Here is a 10,787-nt window from a genome sequence, read left to right on the forward strand (position 1 = left end):
TGCAGCTTAGCATGCAAACTGTGCATAGCCCCGCCCACTATCTGATTGCTCATGAGGTGTAGGGCTTTAAAAGAGCTGAAAACAAGCTTGAGACAAAATAGAAAATGAAATTTTATGACACTTTGAGGCCCTATAGCAAATTTAAGTCTGGTTTTAAAAACCAGCTGCCATGAGTTGCTCAAACTTTGGTAAATTGTATGAAATGTGTGTATATGGGTGTAATATTTCCACCCATTTTTTACACAGTCCTCTCATGTTTCGTGTAGCTCTCTATCAAATATATATGAAGTGCATTTTGACATGACATGACATGCACACGATCCATAAACTGCATATTTAAACTTGTGCACCAGTTTTATACATAACATACATCTGATTTGTTTTTAGCATGTTGGGCCTAGAGTCTTAGAACAGGTTGAAGCCATTTGCTGAGCTGTAGAACCTAGTTTGAAATCCCTGGTCTAAAATATTAGATAATTACAGTATTGTGCAAAAGACAGACCATCCTTTGTTTATTTTCCAGTCAAAACAGCCACTAAGTTAATCATATTTCACCATCAGGAAAAAAGCAGAAAAATACACAGAAGCTTCAACAACTAAATATAATGTCACATTTTTCATTATTTACTGTGTCCGCTTCTTGCCTTTATTACAGGTTTGTTATTTTACATTGAGAAACATTATTCTTGAATGTTCTTTTTATACCCTATCATGTTACTGAGAGTCTTTTGTTGCCCCGTCCCAACTTTTTTGAAACATGTTTTTGGCATCAAAACAATTACATTTCTCAGTTTGAACATTTGATACGTTGTCTGTATACAATTTAAAATCAATACATGGTTTAAATGATTTGCACATTATTTTCGTTTTGTTTTATTTACATTTTGCACAGCATCCCAACTTTTTTGGAAACGAGGATGTATATTTTAATCATTTTTTTTAACTCCAGTTTTGGAAACTGTTTTGGATTACCTTATATTCAATTTCCATGGAAGTATCTCACTAATGGCTGTTTTTAATGGAAATAAAAGAAATGAAGTGTGGTTTCTGGCTTTTGTGCAGTGCTATGTATTAAAAGAAACATTAATAACTATTTACCAATGCTTTTATCTCTACTCCCAAGGTGCCGCTGTACCATATGTGTACTGAGCTGACCTCACCTCATAGGTCATGGATGAGGACTGCAGCTTTGTGAAATGAATGCTCTTCTGGAGATGAAAGGTTGCTCTCTCAGTCAGAGGTAGAACTGTCTGAACATAAAGTCAGTAAGCACTATGATTTGCATAAATAAAGCATAAATTAAGGACCAAAAACTTTTCTCCAAACCAAACCAGAATTGCCTGATCCACATGTAAGAATTTGAAGTTAAAGGGGCCAGACTTAGTGGAAAAGGAAGGAGACAAAGATAACTTGAAAACACTGTATGTATTAGTATTCCCCATCTCCAGTCCTCAACACTCTGCACTGCTTGATTTAGTATGATACTCTAACGCACTTGTTTTCAGTTGGTGAAGGACTTCTCATGAGTCGAGTCAGGAGTTTTAGTGCAGGAAACGCATTAAGTTGCATTGGTTGGGCACTTCAACACTGGAATGGAGAGAACCTAGGAATATACACTGTCCTTCAAAAGCAGTGGTGCCCTTGGGAAAGATAAATATGAAAGATGTGAAAAATATTTATTAGTTACATCTTAGGCTGAAAATTTTCTGTCCATTTATTGATGTAAAATGCAAAATGATGCCAGTAATTCTCCAGTAGTAAAATGTAGTAATCTGTCTTTTATGTTCAAGCAACAGTGCAGGTCGTATACAAAATTGATTCCCAGCTGCCTGGGCTGTCATTAAATGACACAGCAGCCATTTGGACATCTCTGTGGCAGCACTGAGTGTCTAGTGTTCTCTTCCACATATGCAGAGACATTTGCCAGTGTAAGTCAGTAAGTAATCTTTGTTTAAATAGCACTTTTCTAGACTGAGGTTACTCACTTCACAATGGAACACTAAATGAAAGAAGAGACAAGCGGATTAAATCACATATCACAAACTAAATATACACCGAAATCAAGTAAAAACCTTAAAACAGCAGAAAAATAGACACAAAACACATAAACATCAACCATGCTAGATACTGTGCTATTAGGAGTCCAAAAAAAGTTCTAAACTCTTTTAAAAGTGGTGGTTGAACCTGAAATCAAGGGGAAGCATGAGCTGCACATGCAAAGAAGTAAATAAGTAAAATTACTATTTAACATATGTGTCACTGTATGTCACATCACCAGTATGTGTGTGTATTTTCTCACTTTTCTTCGCCCAGAGCCTGGAATCACTAAACAGATCCTTTTTCCATTGTGATCAGTAGGCATTTTGCAATTTACTGCATCTTGCTGAATTAAAACCTACAATGTTGAATGAACTCCTACAGTGTTCATTTGAGTGCAGCAGTGCTTGAACACTAGATGCTTTGCTGTGTAGAGGAACTCTCACCTATGAAGTGCACCTTTCACACAGTATATTGCCAGACATGAGAGAGTGAGAACTGTATTATTGCAGGTTATTAAATGAACGCTGCTGTAGATTTACTCCTGGGTTGAGTAATGCCTGTTGTACATAACAAACTCAGCCAAGCTGGATAGAAAACAGATACGGAGAACTGCCGTTCTGGTTTGTGTTCTTTAATCAAAGGAGATGGTGCACTGTATATGGACAGATTGTTGCCTGGCGACAGTAGTCATAGAAACTGAGAATCTTTGTGACATGGACATTCTTCTACATTTTTACCTGTGATCTGCTGCTCTATAGCATGGTCGGACCAAACATGTTCCAGAGCAGCAGATGACAAGTAAAAATAGGACAGAGGAAGATTGACTGAAAGATACGGTGGTGACTGGGGAGAGAGAGTTTGATGATTTTGAAATATAATAAAAAATCATTTGTCTTAATTTTAAAGACCTTTTAGAGTGTAAATACAGGGAGTTTGGAAACTAGAGAAAAAGCTTTGAGTTGCCAAGAAACATGCACAAATGAATCACAATGCTTCCTCTCACATAATACTGTAGGTAATGGTATGAGATCACAGCGTGGACTGACCCTCTAGATGGAGACACATCCTTACCAATAAACCACAGCAAATTTGTTTCCTCAGATGTGCCTTGAATCTCATACACAACTCAAAGAAAATTAGAAGAATGGAGAGCGTCGCCCCCTTTAGGACCTAATAAAATACTTTTTTGTACAATATCAATGCAGGTTTTAATGTGTGTCGTGACAAGCTTCTCACAGTGCTTTACGAAGAGGGTGGGTCCTTCAGGACAACTGTGCTTTTCTATAAAATGTCCCTCATAAAATGTTTTATGGATGTTTTTATAGATTTTCATCTCTTCTCAGAAATGTGCCATTTAGTTGAGAGTAGAGCTCCAGTAATGGACTGATCTGTTTTCTTTCCTCGAGTTGTTTTGTGGTTAGAGGCAGTGCAGTAGCCATTTTAGGCTAATGCAGTTGGTCAATATGCTCTCCACTGTGAATCTGTAGAGACCAATGAGAGTCCGGTGGGACACATTAACTGTTCTCAGCCTCCTGTTTCTTTTTGAATTGGAAGGAAAACTGAAGTTCACAGTCACCTCGTTTGTTTTGCTACTTCATTTGCAGCATCGTATTACATCTAAAATTGATTGTATCTCTCTGTTTTTCTCGTGTTGGTGAAGCACAGCTATGATAAGTGCATTATCTGTATGTGCTAGAGTGTTTCTTCAGGGGATACTCCGGCCAAAATGAAGCGGTTAACCATCACTACATCTGTTGTAAAAATGCCTGTTTGCCTCTTAAAGCGGTGCCACAGTAGTCTCTAAAGCAAGATTTTCCTGGTTTAAGTAGAACCAAGAACCAGTAAAAACATCAGTGGTGCTTGCTACCATCAGTGTTATAGCACTAACCTCAATTCATCACCTTTTCTTTGTTAAAGGAATAATTCAGCCAGTTGTAGCATTAATTGCCAAATTTCCACCAAAAATCATAGACTACATATAGAATCTGTGTAGACATTTGCAGTTTGGTCTTTATGTAACTTGCTACTTCTGTTGTAGCTTTCAGTTGTGTCTGTTGAGCTGATGCTCCAGAGCCCATCTGTCCTTTAGTTAAGACATTTAGGCTGTGTTCAGATGGTGGAACATATTCTGCAAAAAGTTCACATCCGAACCTGAGGAAGTTGCCTGCAACAAGTTTTGAAAAGTGGAGAGGGAGTGGAATGTGGATCTACGGGTGGTGTTATGGACTGGAAGTTCGACACCACATGATACTTCACACTAGAAGGATAGAGTAAAGAAACTAGCGCTTATTGTGCTTCTTTTTGGAGTAGAAAGATGGGGGGAGAAAAAGTCTAGCAAGTTTTATTCTTCCTGCTCAGCCTGTGTGAATATTAGCAGCATTAGCAAGTACCTTGTAGACCACAACCAGCAAGGAAAGTGACACTAAAGTAAACTACTCACAACGATAGGTTGGTGAGGGATACTCATCGCCTTTTTCTCAAGGTCTTTCACAGAACGTCAGTGGGCCTCATTTACCAATATCTCCCTAAGTTTTTTCTTAAGTTTGTTCTTAAGGCCCTAAGAAAAAGTCTACGTCAGATTCATGGTGTGTTCTTAAACCACAGAGTTGTTTGCACCTTTGTGCTCTTGAGTGTGTGTAGATTCTGTTCTCACCTAAGAATTAATCCTAAATAAGAAAACATTGGTGAATGTCAGAATCTTTGTGAAAACTGCACAAGGGGGTATTAAGAAATTTCTTCTTAAGAACAGTTGGTGAATGAGGCCCACTGATGGCAATGTAAAGGATGGTTCATAGTACAGTGAATTAATATGTAGGATACAGTGATGGTTTAAGCAGAATATGCTCCGCTGTCCACAGCCTTAGAGGGCTGTTAAAATGAACGATCGTCTGAAAAAAAAATCACATTCAAACATAGAAAATGTTCAAATTTTGAATGTTTAAAGCTGCCTCTGCTGCGGATTCCAGTATGTTCCAGGCCAATTTGTAACTTACGACAAGTGACGACCTCCAAACCGAGGGAAGAACATGCCATAGCAATATAATAGAAACCAATGACAATCTATTTTGGTTTTATAGTTTTAAATAGTTAGCACTTTGTAGCACAGTAGGCTAATAGTCATGTAATTTTGTGAAGTAAGCTGCTAGTTTAGCTGCTACACAGATACAGCAGCCACCCGCAGCAGTTACAGTCTTTCACTACAGTCAGCAGCCTAACTTTTTTATCTCATCCACTCTCTAGCTTATGACAGCAGGACAACACTGGTATGGGAATTTTATGGGTTAGTCACTCTCAAAGATATGTCAGAATAGGCCTATGTACCATTTTGACAGCCCTCTCACAAGTCTTGACGCTCAGGTTGAGAATCACTGGTTAAAACACTGAGTGCCCCCTTGTGGATATAGCACAGAGTACATTTAATCACAATGGTTCTTGAGGTTTGTGAACACTTTAAAATCTATATTTTTGCATAAATTTGACCTAAAACATTCACACAGTCCTAATAGAAGATAAAGAGAACCAAATTAAACAAAACAGACAAAAATATTAGACTTGGTCATTTATTTATTGAGGACAATGATCCAATATTAAGTATCTGTGAGTGGCAAAAGTGTGTGAACCTTTGCTTTCAGTATCTGGTGTGACCCACTTGTGCAGCAGTAACTGTCAAGTCAAAGTTTATTTATATAGTGCTTTTTACAACAGGCGTTCCTCCGTACAAAACGACTTCAGCTCTGTTATGTTGGTGGGTGTCCTCCTATGAACTGCTTGCTTCAGGTCCTTCCACAACATTTCTATAGGATTAGGGTCAGGTCTTTGACTTGGCCCCAAAACATTAACTTTCTTCTTCTTTAACCATTCTTTGGTAGAGTGACTCGTGTGCTTAGGGCCATTGTCTTGCTGCATGATCCACGTTCTCTTGAGTTTCAGCTCACGGACAGATGTCCTGACATTTCTTCAGCGTTCTCCTGATGGTGGACTCGTGAACATTAACAGTAGCCACTGTGAGACAGACCTGTAGTTGCTTAGAAGTTACTCTGGGTTCTTTTGTGACTTCGAGGACTGTTACACGGCTTGCTCTTAGTGTGATTTTTGTTGGTCGACCACTTCTGAGGAGCGTAACAATGGTTTGAATTTGTACACAATCTGTCTGACTGTGATCGGTGGAGTCCAAACTCTTTAGAGATGGTTTTGTAACCTTTTCCAGCCTGATGAGCATCAACAGCTCTCCTTCTGAGGCCCTCAGAAATCTTCTTTGCTCGTGTCATGTTACACTTCCACAAACTTGTGTTGTGAAGATCAGACTGTGATAGATCTTTAAATAAAACAGGGTGCTCACTCACACTGGATTGCCGTCCCATTGATTGAAAACACCTGACTCTAATTTCACCTTCAAATTATCTGCTGATCCTAAAGGTTCACATACTTTTGCCACTCACAGATATGCAATATTGGATAATTTTCCTCATTAAATAAATTACCAAGTCTTAATATTTTTGTCTCATTTGTTTAATTTGGTTCTCTTTATATACTATTAGGACTTGTGTGAAAATCTGATGAAGTTTAAGTTCAAATTTTTGCAGAACTATAGAAATATAGAAAATTCTGAAAGGTTCACGAATGTTCAAGCACCACTATAAGCCTATAAATCTGGTGAATCTTACTGCAGTTGTTTCCTACTTATTTTTTGCTAAATAATGTATGTTTTAAGTAAAGTATTTAAAATTGGACTACATTTAAATAGTTCACAAACAAACAAGTGTTAAATTTGAATTTGATTTCTAACAGCCCTAGATCTCATTGACCATGCAGCTTGTGCAGCTTCCTCCCTAGCAGTTAAGGAACCATCAGTAAAATTTGCATTTATGAGTTTCTCTGACATGTTGATCAGTTTTCAGAATATTTACAGCTTTCTTACGCTCATGTTCATCAGCCTATCCAGGGTGCTGTCAGAGTGGAAGGACACTTGCTCATGTTGGGTTGTTCCAGAACTGTTAATAGTCTGCTTGCTCTGAGGCTCTGATGATTGTCAACATAGCGTTGACTACGGAGGACAGTTGGAGACCAGCACTGAGTCTCACTGGGAAATGCATGGGCCATAAGCTAGAGATACAGTGTCTGATTTTGATAAGCAGGAGCCCATATTTGTTTGCTCATTTCTCTGCACTAATATAGCCATCATAAAAACCATTTAGATCATTCTCTAACTTTCCAGTGTTAAATGTGCATAAAGTTGGTGCTTTGCACAGAGCCTTTTTGTTTTGAATGCAGTTTGTGCCTTTTTTGTCAGAATTCTGTCCACGGATCACTGATATCACTGTAAGTCATAGAGTTTGAGCTGGTGCTTTGTAGCCGAGTATGCACCCAACCAACCATATGTGGCTGTAATTACACAGTAAATACATAATCTGAGTTATCTGTCTTTGCTCTTGTAAGGCTTTATAGGCAAACAAATGACTTCCTTTTGCATCTGTTCCCTTTGCTGGCTTTGTGGACTTTGATCTCAGTATTTAGTCAAATCATCCATACTTTACCCACTGGGGAACGTTGTTCCATGGTTTTCAGTTATTCTTTACCAGATCAGATGAATTGCTGCTTTAATCTAGGGAAGATAATCAAGTGAGCGTCACAGCCCTCCAGCACTCAGTGAAAGAAGGACAATATGGGTGGAGCTCTAGAGAGTAAATATACTGTACATACACACACTATAGCCTAACGCCTTTTCATGCACCACAGCGAAAGAGAGATATCAAATTACCACTAAGAATAAAAATTGAACTATATAGATTAAATTAAGCAAAGATGTTTCATTTATTTTTTAAAAAGTTATTAAATAGCAAGGTGCTAGATGGCAGGCAGCTCTAGAGCTACTGCAAATCCTCCTTTTATCAGCCTAAGCCAGCATTGGCAGCACCTGATTTTGCTCTGGGCAAAATCTATTGTTTATTCTATTTTCTCTCTCCTACAGGAGTGTAAAAAGTACATAGATATTATACTTATAAGATATATAAGATTAGAAGATGTTGTAAGTGAAAGTTTGTAGCCTCTGGCAAAATCATACTCAATTAAAAGTGGAAGTATGTAGCCAAAATATGCTTAGGTGAAAGTCAAAATGTATCTGTATTTAAACAAAAGTAAAGTAAAGTAAAATAAATGTTTTAACAAATAAATCAAAGTTTTTTTTGCTGCTGTTTAGTAGAGTGTGATGTGGTGATTAATCTTCAGTGTCGGCCCTCGCACAGAAGCAAATAACATTGATTGTCTTGTAACAATGACAATATATTAGACAGTAAGTGAACAGTTGATTCTTGTAGTCTATGTGATGGATATGGGAGAAATGAGAAGGTGTGAAGGCCTGAGCGTCTTTAACAAGGGTCAAATCGTTATGACCAGACAATTGACTTGGAGCATTTTCAAGAAGGTGAGGCTTGTGACCGATCCCAGTCAGCAGTGGTGGGCACCTACTGTGGTCTAAGGAGGGACAAACTACAAACCAGCAACAGGGTGTTGGCCACCCAAGGCTCATCAATGTGTGGAGGCATCAAAGGCTGTACGATCTTGTCCGAAGAAGGGCTACTGTGGCAAAAGTCACAGAAAGTTTCGTTTACAGGAAGAATGTGTTACAACACACTGTGCATCACACTCTGTTGCATATGGGACTGCTTAGCTGTAGACCAGTGAGAGTGCCCATGCTAACTGTCCACTGTCGAAAGTTCCTACAGTGGGCACGCAAGCATCAGAACAGGAACTTGGAGCACTGAAAGAAGGTTGCTTGGTCCAGTTTTCATCAGTTGGATGGCGGTATGTTTGCAGTGTTTACCTGAAGACATAATGGCACTAGGGTGCACTGTGGGAAGAAGACAAGCTGGTGTGGGCAATGTTATAACCTGGGCAATGTTTTGATGGGAAACCCTGGGTCTGGGCATTCATGTGGGTGTCAGTTTGACATGTGCCAACTATTTAAACGTTGTGGCGCAGGTACATTGTTCATGGCAATAGTAGTCCCTGATGTCAGTGGCCTCTTTCAGCAGTACTCACATTGTTTGGAAATGGTTGAGGAACATATTAAAGAGTTCAAGTTTGGCTTGGCCTGCCAGTTCCCTAGATCTCAGTCCAATTGAGCATCTGTGGGATGCTGGAACAACAAGTCCGAACCACAGCGGCTGCACCTAGCAACCTATAGGACTTGAATGATCTGCTGTTAACATCATGGTGCTCAATATGACAGGACAGGGCCTTCAGAGATCTTGCAGAGTCCATACCTTGGCCGATCAGAGCTGTTTTGGTGGCACATGGTGGCTGGTGGACGTAATGTTTTGGCTCATCGGTGTAAAGTTATAACAGTTTTGTTATAACAGATGTTTTAATGAAAACAAATTCAAATGCACAGGAACACCACTGATGAGAGAAAAAGAGAATCTCCTGACCTTTGAGATTTGTAATGAGTGTTTTGAATATCTGAGTGAAAATGTAAGGAGTATAAATTATGTTTTCTCTTGGATATCTAGAAGTAGAAATATTCAGTTTCAAAAATACTCGAGTAAGGTACAAAATTTCCAAAGTAACACATAAGTACAGTAGCAAAGTACAGTCACTCAAGTATTTTCCACACCTGATCTCTTGCCTTGTACAGAGGCATAACCATAAGTTCAGTGTCACATTCCACATAGAAAAATAACAAGAAAGCATTCTGAGTAAAAACTAACTAAAAACTCAAGTATAATGACTCTCATAAAGAAATAATAACATAAAATAAGGAATTTTCTAACAAGGCATAAATTACAAGGTTTAAGTGTCAACAGGACACAGTGTTCAGGGAGACAAACAGGATACACTCCTTTTAAGATCACAAACAGGACACAGTCTGTTTGCAAACTTTAGGAGGTATTTAGCACATATTAGCTCTTATTTAAATAAAGACTTAAAAAGATATACAGCAAATATAAACCCTTTGTTGAAGAAGGACTTAAGGAGATATTCTGTTTAGCTTAAATATGCTTTTGGTTACGTAGAGGGGGAACGGCCCTGACCAAGCACATACTCTACTATTCAAAAGTGTGGGATTAAAGTTTTTAATGATATAAAACCAATTTGGTTGCAGATGAGGGTATACAATCATTCTGATATTTCAGTCCTGAGTAAGTTCACAGCTTTCAAGGAATTTGTAGGACACTAGGAATCTGTAAATAAACATTGCCAAATGTTAGATATATTTAAAATGAACCAAGCTGTCAAAGATTCTTGAATGAAAAAGCTGCATCAAGTTACTGTCCAAAATTATAATTATTAAAAATATTTCAAAAGTGGAAATAGGTCAGTAGGTACACACCTCCCTTCCTCAATCTCATAAATACATACCTTACATATAAGTTTAACATTTGTTTGCTGTAAAATAAGCCTTAGGATAAATAACAAACAGTTAACTCAACAAAATAGAAACAGCCTTTACCAAAGACATCATGTCATTTACTCTATAAAAAATCATGCATTGGAACTCATTCACAGGAATTACCACACCACAAAATAGAAATGCCATGAGCTTGCATTAGTACAGCTGTTGCTTAAGTCTTTTTTCTTAACGTTTTCTTTTAGACATTAATACAATATAACGTATTTACAAATTGCTTTGAGCAACTGTATGTCACCACAACATGTACCATGACGTATAAACTCTAAACATCTTACAGAAGACCTCCACACAATTCAAATCACATGGAAACCACACCAACAAGAAAGTGGGCAGTGTT

The sequence above is a fragment of the Colossoma macropomum genome, unplaced genomic scaffold (genome assembly GCF_904425465.1).
Source record: "Colossoma macropomum unplaced genomic scaffold, Colossoma_macropomum, whole genome shotgun sequence".
In the NCBI taxonomy this organism is placed as follows: domain Eukaryota; kingdom Metazoa; phylum Chordata; class Actinopteri; order Characiformes; family Serrasalmidae; genus Colossoma; species Colossoma macropomum.